The sequence below is a fragment of the Camellia sinensis genome, chromosome 1 (assembly GCF_055761805.1).
Source record: "Camellia sinensis isolate YWXY chromosome 1, ASM5576180v1, whole genome shotgun sequence".
Classification (NCBI taxonomy): domain Eukaryota; kingdom Viridiplantae; phylum Streptophyta; class Magnoliopsida; order Ericales; family Theaceae; genus Camellia; species Camellia sinensis.
The window spans coordinates 147,901,254-147,911,027 of NC_138961.1; positions in this window are offsets into that span (position 1 = coordinate 147,901,254).

Here is a 9,774-nt window from a genome sequence, read left to right on the forward strand (position 1 = left end):
CGATAGAAGTGAAGAGGAAAGGAAATAAAAAGGAAATTTCGAATTCACTAAACATTCCCACATGTGTGCGTCTTTTGCCGCACGTGCGGGCCCCAAGCCGCACGTTTGATTCCTCTCTTCTGCACGTGCGGTTTTCTTCCCCCACATGTGTTTTTATTCCAGAAGTTGTGCCTCAAAACTCTACCCATCACTGCACATGCAACATTGCACCCCACACATGCGGCTCCTTTCCCGAACGTGCGGTTTTGTTTACTGGACATGATTCTAAGTTTTGACTAGGCTTTTCTCTACCCCAATTCGCCTTTGCACTCGAAGCAAGAAAATAAGACTCCGAAGCTAGCTTAAGATGTTAACACAAGAAAATTTTGGAACGTGGTGAACTCACACGGTCGATGAGATCTCGGATTGAAATCAAAGTCCCAAAATTAAGAAATCAAACAAAATTAAAAAGAGAATAAAGCGGGTGATATATCTGGGACATCAAACTTTTGATAATGGTTAGGTAGTAGGAAATGTTTTGCTTTATTTTGATTTCCGTTGCTGTTTGTAACCATGATCAACTAGTTAGCTAGTTTGCTATGTTGACTACTATGTACTGTTTTATCATAGGATAAAGACTGGTAGCTCGAAAATTGTGGCTCGAAATCGGCTCGAATTGCAAAACGACGTCGTTTTGCAATTTGATTTTTTTTTTCTTTTTTTCTTTTTCTTTCTTCCTTTTCTTCTTCTTCTTCTTCTTCTTCGTTGAAACCAGAAGAAGAACAGAGGGAAAGAGGAGAGAGGGAGCCTCCGCCGCCTCCGCCCGTCGTCCTCGTCGCGAGGAGCTCGTCGCCTCCGCCGCCTTCGCCCGTTGCAGAAGCTCCGATTGTCGTAGCCTCGCCGCAGCTCTTCGCAGCCCCGCGCCGCCCCGACTCCAGCCCCGACTCCTCCTCCAGCCATTTTTATGGCCCCCTCCCCTCCTTCCTCCTTCCTCCTCCTCCTCCTCCTCCTCCTCCTCCTCCTGCTGAAAACAAAAATCGAGCCACTCTCGAGCCACAAGATTTGAGCTACGAATCACTGCCGTTTATCATATTAATTGAAGTTTTATTTTTGACAAAAAAAAAAAGAAGAGAAAAATAAATGAATTTACCACCAATGAATCTTAAAAATAATCCAAATAATAACTATTATACTCTATCAAATCATTTCGTTTAAAGTCTTTAAAAAAGTAAAATAAAATTAAATTAAATGCTCGTTAAAAGAATGCACATAAATAGCAAAAAGTCGAATTAATTAAAAATAAATAAATTTGTAAGTAAATTTGATCAAAATCCCCTTATAATAAAATTTTCATACATTAAAGATAAATACAAAAAAATTTGGGAAAATTATTATTCATTGTAGATGTCGGAACAAAATTACACAACAAGGGTAAACTTTATGGAGATTAATAATTAAAATTTTAAACTATTTCATGTATTTACAAATATTTTTTAACATACCACTTAATTGTAATTTCTTCAAAATTTTTTTCTTAAAAAGTCCAAAACACATCACTATTATCAAAATATTCTTATGTAATTTAATTTTTTAATTTTAAAATGATATAATTTTTGACTTAGATGTCATTTTTTTATAAAATTAATATTTTTTAAATTCTCTTATCAAAATTTATCAAATAAGTCATGGAATTCTTTGAAAAAACATTTGTATCACATTAAAATTTTACTCCAGTACATTTTACTATAAATTTTTAACTTTAAAATAGTAAAATATCATCATCATCATTAAACACTATAGTGACTATAATTATTAATAAACAATTACAAAAAAAATATAATATTACAGTAAAATTTTACCATCATTTTTAAACATATCATTCCGAAACAAAATTTCAAACTTTATTGTCACCAAACAAAACTCAAACCAGATTATTATTGTCAATTTTATAAACAAATCAAAGTAAAATTATACTATCATTTATAAACAAATGGTCACCAAACAAAACTCAAACCGGAGTATTAATTTAAAACAGAATATCGACAAGAAAAGATAGATTACATATTGTTATAGTAAATCAGAGTAAAATTTTACTATCACTTTTAAATAGAGCATTAGCAAATAAAAGCATAAGTCACATATTACCAAAACAAACAAGTATAAAGTTAATCTTACAACAAACAAAACATCATTATTCAATCATATTCAATAAAAAAATAAAAGTAAATTATAAATATATCCCTTGAGATTTGTTTGAAATACGAATTGCCCCATGTAGTTTAGAAAATTACAAATATCCCATTGTCAGAATTTTTTATTTAACAGAATTAATTGAAAAAATAAAATTTCTAACTGTTCTCCTATATAATGATAAAATTAGCTAAATTATTAATTAAAATAAATTACTGACATCATTAAAAGCTGTTAATTGACTTAATGATTTATTAATAAAATAGTCCATTTATTATGAAATTAAAAACTTCAAGGGGTATGATGTAATTTTGATATTTGTATTTTTTCCAAAAAATAATCATAACAAAACGAATTACATATTGGTCGATCTCCAATCTCACAAACAAATTACATCAGTTGTCCCTGAAGTTTATCTTTGTATCAATTTAATTCTTAATTTTTTAATTACAACACATTTGATTTTAAATTTTTAAATTTGTGTCAATTAAGGACAACCAGTGACGGTTGTGAGTTTTTGATGAAAATTGATCACGTGCATGACACATGACCATGTCTCAAGGGCAAAATTGTCTATTTATTCACATTTCTTTATTTCAACCAATTATATTCACTTATTTTGATGTTCCAATACATTCAACCACACCAAATCAATACTTTTTCACCCAAACCAGACAGCAGAGCTGCCAAAATTTTGTTCGGTCAACGCCATGCACAATCTCTTTTCTCCATCGCTACCTCAATCTCTTTCCCAGCCTTCGCCTCTACTCCCTTCTCTAGACTCCATCACTGCCTCCATTTGTTCTTCCATTTTTTGTTTCGTTTGGAATTCTTCATTAATATAGACACAACATAGAAAAAAATTTATGGAGTTCTTCACTACTATTTTGCTTCTTGTCCTCCATTCCTGTTACATTCTTATTTTTTTTTTGGGTAAATTACACTTTACCCCCTTAATGTTTCACCTATTTCTTACTTTGACCTTTTAAGTTTGATTTTTTTTACTTTAGCCCTTCATGTTTTCAATCATTTTCATTTTAACCATTCATGTTTGCAATCCTTTCATTGTACTCTTAAACTAACTTCCATCCAAAAAACTAACAGAATTTGTTATATCACCAACACATTAGTTCCACGTGTGATGTAAGAATTTACTAAAGATGCAAAAAATAAAAAATAGAAAACAAAAAAATTAGAATTTTCTTTTAGTCTTTCGTGAATTTTTTTTTTCAAATTTATTTATTAATATTATTACATTATAGATGCTTCTACAAAAATAAAAATAAATTTAACTAAAAAAAAAAATCACTAAAGACGAAAAAAAATGATAGTAAACTTTTTATTTTAAAATTGACAATATAAGTGTTTAAGTTAGTATATTTTCATTTTTTTCGTCTTTAGTAAAGTTTTTCTTTTTTTAGTTAAATTTGTTTTTATTTTCTTAGGTGCATCTAATCTAAATACATCTATAATGTAATCATGTTTATGAATAAATTTGAAAAAAAAAAGTTCACTAACTAAAAAAAAATTTCAAATTTTTTTGTTTTATATTTTTCATTTTCTGCATCTTTAGTGAATTTTTTACATCACGCATGGAGCTGATGTGTTGGTGATGTGGCAGATTCTGTTATTTTTTTAATGGAAGTTAGTCTAAAAGTAAAGTGGGAAGGATTGTAAACATGAGGGTCAAAGTGAGAAGGATTGCAAACATTTAAAGGGCCAAAGTGGGACGGATTGCAAATATGAAGGGTCAAAGTGGGAAAAATCATACTTAAAAGACCAAATTGGAAAAAATTGCAAATATAAAGGACCAAAGTGAGAAAAATCAAACTTAAAGGGTCAAAATGGAAAATGGATGAAACTTTTGGGGGCAAAGTGTAATTTACCCTTTTTTAATTTATATTTTTGTTTTGTACATAGATCGAAGAAATTTGGGAACACAATATTTATTCAAGATTTACGAACTTTGCCCACTAGATGTTTGATAAAAGGTTTTTAAGGGGTTCACAATCTTCTTTTGTTTGTTTCATGTTCTGCAGAGGTCTGCAATATAGCGGTCGTGTTGTTTGATGGTGGGTGGAGTAGAGGGATGGTCAGTAGTATTATTTTGTGGTTGTGGGTGGTAGAAGAGTGTTGTGAAATGGTGGTACAGTGGCAAAAAGGTGCCGTAAAATGACAGTGAGTACTAGGAGGGTCTTGTTTATTGGGGGTGGGTGGCAGAAAGATGTTGTGGAATGGCAATGTGGTGGCGGACGGTGTTGTTTTCGTGGTGGTGGTATGGCAAGTAAATGAGGTCCATGGTGGTTTTATGCTGTAGACGGTGGAGGAAGAAGATGGAAGGGACAGAAAAGAAAACTGGATAGTCCATTTTGCTCTTGAGACTTGGTTATGTGTCATGCATGTGATCAATTTTCCTCAAAAAAATGTGACATCCATCATTGCTTGTCCTAAATTGACACAAATTTGAAAACTTTAGGTAAAATGTGTTACAATTAGAAAGTGAGGGATCAAATGACACGAGGCGTAAATTTTAGGGACTATTGGTGTAATTTGTTCAAAAAATTTCAACAATTATTCACTATTGCATCTAAAAAAAAAACAAAAACAAAATATACATTTCTTAGATGGCTCAATCGTAAATTTTGATCCAAACAATTGTCTAAATACAATAAACAAGGTTTGAATTAAAGTTTGAAAATTACCAAACAGTGCTCAATACTCCAAAAAAACAAAACAAGATACAAAATAACAACTCAATATTCCAAACGTTTGGAAAAACATCATAACACAACACTGAAGATGAAAAGTAATGAATGGTCTCCACCATGACAACATTCTCTTTCCCTGTGGTGGTGACTAATACCGTTAAAAGATTTAATGTAATTATATCATATATATCGAAGGGTAAGATCAAAAGAAACATATATTCTTGAGAGAGTTTGCAAATTAAAAAAATTGAGACTCTTATTTTTACCAAGAAAAGGCCCAACAAGGGATTTTGGCTAAAAATCCAAATTTGTTTCCTAATAGAATTTTACTCGTTCACAAAAATTATCCAACATTTTTTTTTTTTATAACAATACGTGAAGGTGTATCCAACCAATTATATTTTGTAATTATTTATTTATTTTTTACTAATAATTACATGAACCCTTATTATGGGCCGAACAGAGTCTCGCATTGATATTTTCGAAACATTAGAAATACATGGTCCCACCGGTTCCCCCTTTGTTGTTTTTTCATCCGTCTGCTCGAAGCCCTCAACAAGTAGTCCGATTGCGATTGCGATTGAGATTGCGATCTAACAGAGAGTCCAATGGGACTAGGCTCTCAATTAAAGCGGCATTATCCATAAGATCTGCTTCAAATTATCTTCTAATTTAAAAGGAGTAGTTGTAATTAAAAATTATGCTGTGGCTCACTAGGGTGGAATTCTCTTCTAATTAAAAAAAATCAAGTGGTGTGGTGGTTCATGGAAAGCCTTGAAAAGTTAAAAAGTTTAACATAGCTTATTAATATCTAGAGATGATTGCATAATTCAAATCTAATGAGGTGAATACATTAAAGCATATAATGTAAATAATAATGATAAAAAAAAAAAATTCTCAAGGGGGAGAGGGGGTGCATATTAAACTTTCCACCAAAAAAAATAAAATAAAATTGGAAGAGTAACTACATAATTTAAAAATATTTTAAACTAATACTATTACATTAAGAAGGTTTTTTTTTTTTTTTTTTTTTTTTTTTTTTTTTTTTTTTTTTTTTTATGTAGAGTACTTGCCTAGATATTGTAGATTTATCAACAACATGTTGGGGAAGACAAACAAGTGGAGATACTACTTTTATGTTTTGTTTTGTTTTGTTTATTTTTTTTTTTTGTTTTTTTTTTGAGAATATTGACATAATTATATTTTAAACTAGTAGTATTTAGTACATTTTTAGCCAACTTGTGAGATGGTTCAATTACAATTCTCACAAGTTAGGGTGTGTTTGGTAACGTTTACGTTTTTAGTTTATATTTACAAAAAATTTTATAAACTAATTTTTGTTTATTTTTTGTTTATTTTTAGAAAAATATAAACTACAAACGCGTTTGGTAATTAACAAAATGTTTACAAAATTTAAAAAATATAAAAAAGAGTGAAAAATGGCAAGTAGTGGCCAGTGGCGGCGAAAGACGGTGGGTGATGGGTAGCTGGTGGTGGTGGGTGGTAGCGGGTGGGTAGGTGACGGTGGCGGGTGGTAGCGAGTGGGTGGTGGTGGTGGAGGTGGCGGGTGGTGGAAAGTGGTGACGGTGGGTGGTGGGTACCTGGTGGTGGTGGGTGGGTGGGTGGATGACGGTGGCGGGTGGTGGGTGGTAACGAGTGGGTGGTGGTGGTGGTGGTGGCGGCGGTGCGCGGGTGGTGGTGGCATGTGGGTGGCGGATGGCGGGTGGTGGCGGGTGCTGGTAGTGGGTGGGTGGATGACAGTGGCGGGTGGTGGATGGTGGCGAGTGGGTGATGGTGGAGGCGGTGGCGGGTTGTGGTGGCAGGTGGGTGGCGGATGGCGGGTGGTGGTGTGTGGGTGGTGATGGTGGTTGGGTGGGTGATGGTGGTAGGTGGTAGGTGGTGGGTGGTAGCGAGTGGGTAGTGGTGGTGGTGGTGGCGGCGGGTGGTTAGTGGTGGTGGCAAGTGGGTGGCGGGTGGTGGTGGGTGGTGGCGGGTGGTGGTGGTGGTGGGTGGGTAAGTGGGTGACGGTGACGGTGACGGGTGATAGGTGGTAGCGAGTGGGTGGTGGTGGCAGATAGGTGGCGGGTGGGTAGTGGGTCATGGTGGTGGTGGTGGGGGGGTGGGTGGGTGGGTGACAGGTGGCTGGTGGTGGTGGGTGGCTAGTGGCGGATGGTGGTGGCAGGTGGGTAGTGAGTGGTGATGGCAAGTAGGTAGTGGGTGGTAGTGGCGAGCGGTGGATGGTAGTGGCGGGTGGTGGGTGGTGGATGACAGGTGGGTGGTGGGTGGTAGTGGTGGTGGTGGTGGTGGCAAGGGGTGGGTGGTGGTGGCAGGTGGGTGGTGGTGGCGGGTGGTGGGTGGTGGTGGCGGGTGGTGGGTGGTGGTGGCAGGTGGGTGGTGAGTGGTGGTGGCAGGTGGTGGGGGGTGGGGGTGGTGGCGGAAGACGGTGGTGGAAAATGGTGGCGGGTGGTGGCTAGTGTTGGGTGGTTAAAAAAAAAAAAAATTGAAAACTCAAAATGGAAACACATTTTTTGTGTTTTCATTTTTTAGCCAAATTTATAAACTGAGACCACTGATTTATAAATCAAAAATTTTACCAAACAAGTTTTTATTTGAGTTTTTTAAATTTTTGTAAATATAAACAGAAAACTGAAAACGTAAGTGTTACCAAACGGCACCTTAGTAATACTAAAGTAAAACTAGTACTAAACCGCCTAATATTGTCAATACCAATAAGTATGTTTCACTTTAGTTTACAGATGCCATTCAAAACATCAAGTAAAACTTGGCAATCTGTCAAAATGGATATTGCAGTCAAGTGATTTGTGATTGCCCACTTGATAGCCTCCATGCATGCTCGAGTTTTTGCTACTTAAAGAGATGGAAGATGGATTTGTCTCGCTTCCTACTTGTAGAGGGATGGAAATTAAGTATGGACTTGAGTGCTGAGGTTGCCTCTATTAGACGAGCAAGAATGATTAAGGGAGCATAGGCTAAAAAATAAGGAGAGTGGGTCAACTAGAGGGCCAGAATAGGTCCAACCCGCCAAAGGTCCAAATGGGATCCACGCAGTAAAATGGCTAAGTCACGTTGCGGAAGCAACATTTGCAGTGGTCAAGTTGCTGAGGCACATTGCCTTAGCACCGCCATTTCTAGTATTGTTTGTGCCATCATCTCTATTATTGTGGGTGCCACCACTTGAACTTGCCACGGGAAAGGAATTTTCGTAGCAACTACAACCGCCACAACTAACTTGTACAGGCATCACTTGCCACGATCAAGTTACTGAGGCAGCATCGCCATCTGTAATACTGCTAGCGTTACCATTTGAACTTGTCGAAAGAAAGAGTTACCGCAGTAACTACAACCGCCGCAATTAACCTACAGAGGGAAAAAATTCACGAGGGTGATAGTAGCCTTTGAGGGAGGCTTCCTCCCTGCAAGTAGAGGTTAATGCTTGACACTGATAGTAGGCCCCAAAACATTTTTAGCTCGGCGTTGATAGCAGGCGTTGAAGCTCACTAGCTTAGCGCTAATAGCAGGCCCCAAAGGTTATTGGTCAGAGCTAATGGTAGGCCCCTGTATACTAGTATACTACGGCGACCCCGCGAAGATGGAAGCATGATAGCCCAAAAGCAAGGGACTCCCTTCCTATTTACCCAGGTCATAGACCTATCTTGGTTGCATAGGTAGGACAAAGCATAACCCTTGTTATGGCCCATGCCCTGGGAAGTTAGGAGTTTGTGGTTAGGTGGCTAAAGGTGGAAGGGTCATTGAGGTAAACACGAACATGGCCGATAGCAGGCTATGAAGTCTTGAGAATGCATGTCTTGGCCAAAACTGAACTGAGAAGGGAAGTGCAGCATCATGTATTACAGCTACAAGTGCACTTGTTGAGGTTCAAAAAGGAAGTTGTTGAGGCACCTGTGCCAAACAGATAGTATATAGTACATGCAGAGGGGTACGTGGCAACCTTAGCTTGGTGGTCCAAGATAGAATATTTCATGTGATCCTTAGAGACACATGTCTTCACCCTATTTGGTAATTGGTACTTTTAGTACCAAGGAAAAAACCTATGAATAGACTCACTTTTCCAAGGTTTGAGAATTCAAGAAGAAGAGGAGATCACTTTCAAGAGAACTCTTTAGGAGAACTTTGAGGGATTTGGAAAGGTGCTGTCCATTTCTCCACTGAAATTTTTTTCTTCGTGAGCTACTTGCTCCACTTTCACCCAGCTACTCATTCTCTAACCTTTCCAGATTTGTTGACTCATTAACATAGTTTTACCTTTCTGATTACTCTCATAATCATTGTTCACTTTGAACCCCCTATATTCTGGCGACTCTACTGGAGAGGTAGCTTTGTTGATGGTCAATACTCGTAGTAGTTTACAAACTACATCAGAATGGTAGAAAATGAGGTTCACCAGCAGCCTCAGTAGCTAGGGTTTGACAAAGCAACATTTGCTGAGGGTCACAAGAGTAGTGTTGTAATATAGGCCATACAATCTTTTCAGGATACTCAGAGTGAGATCTTAGCTACTTTGTAGACTCTTACCGATGCTATTATGATGTTGGCACCCAAACCAGCTCCGATGCAAGTTTCGTTACCCTTTGTAGTTCCAAACGTTGACGTTAACCATTTCCCTGGAAACCAAGCTTCGATCCATGTGCCTAACCTTTCAGTGGTTCCTCAGGTGAACGGTACAGCCGTAGGTTTAGCTATCGAGAAGCAAACTGGTCCTTACCAGCTGACTCATATATACAGATATGAGCATGAGACTCAGGAGAGAGACGAGAGAGAGAGACTCATGGTATCGGAGGAGGAAGAGGTAGCGACTGGTCTCGATCAGTAGTGATGACGAATCTCAGGAAATCATATCTGTACATATCTCTGATAT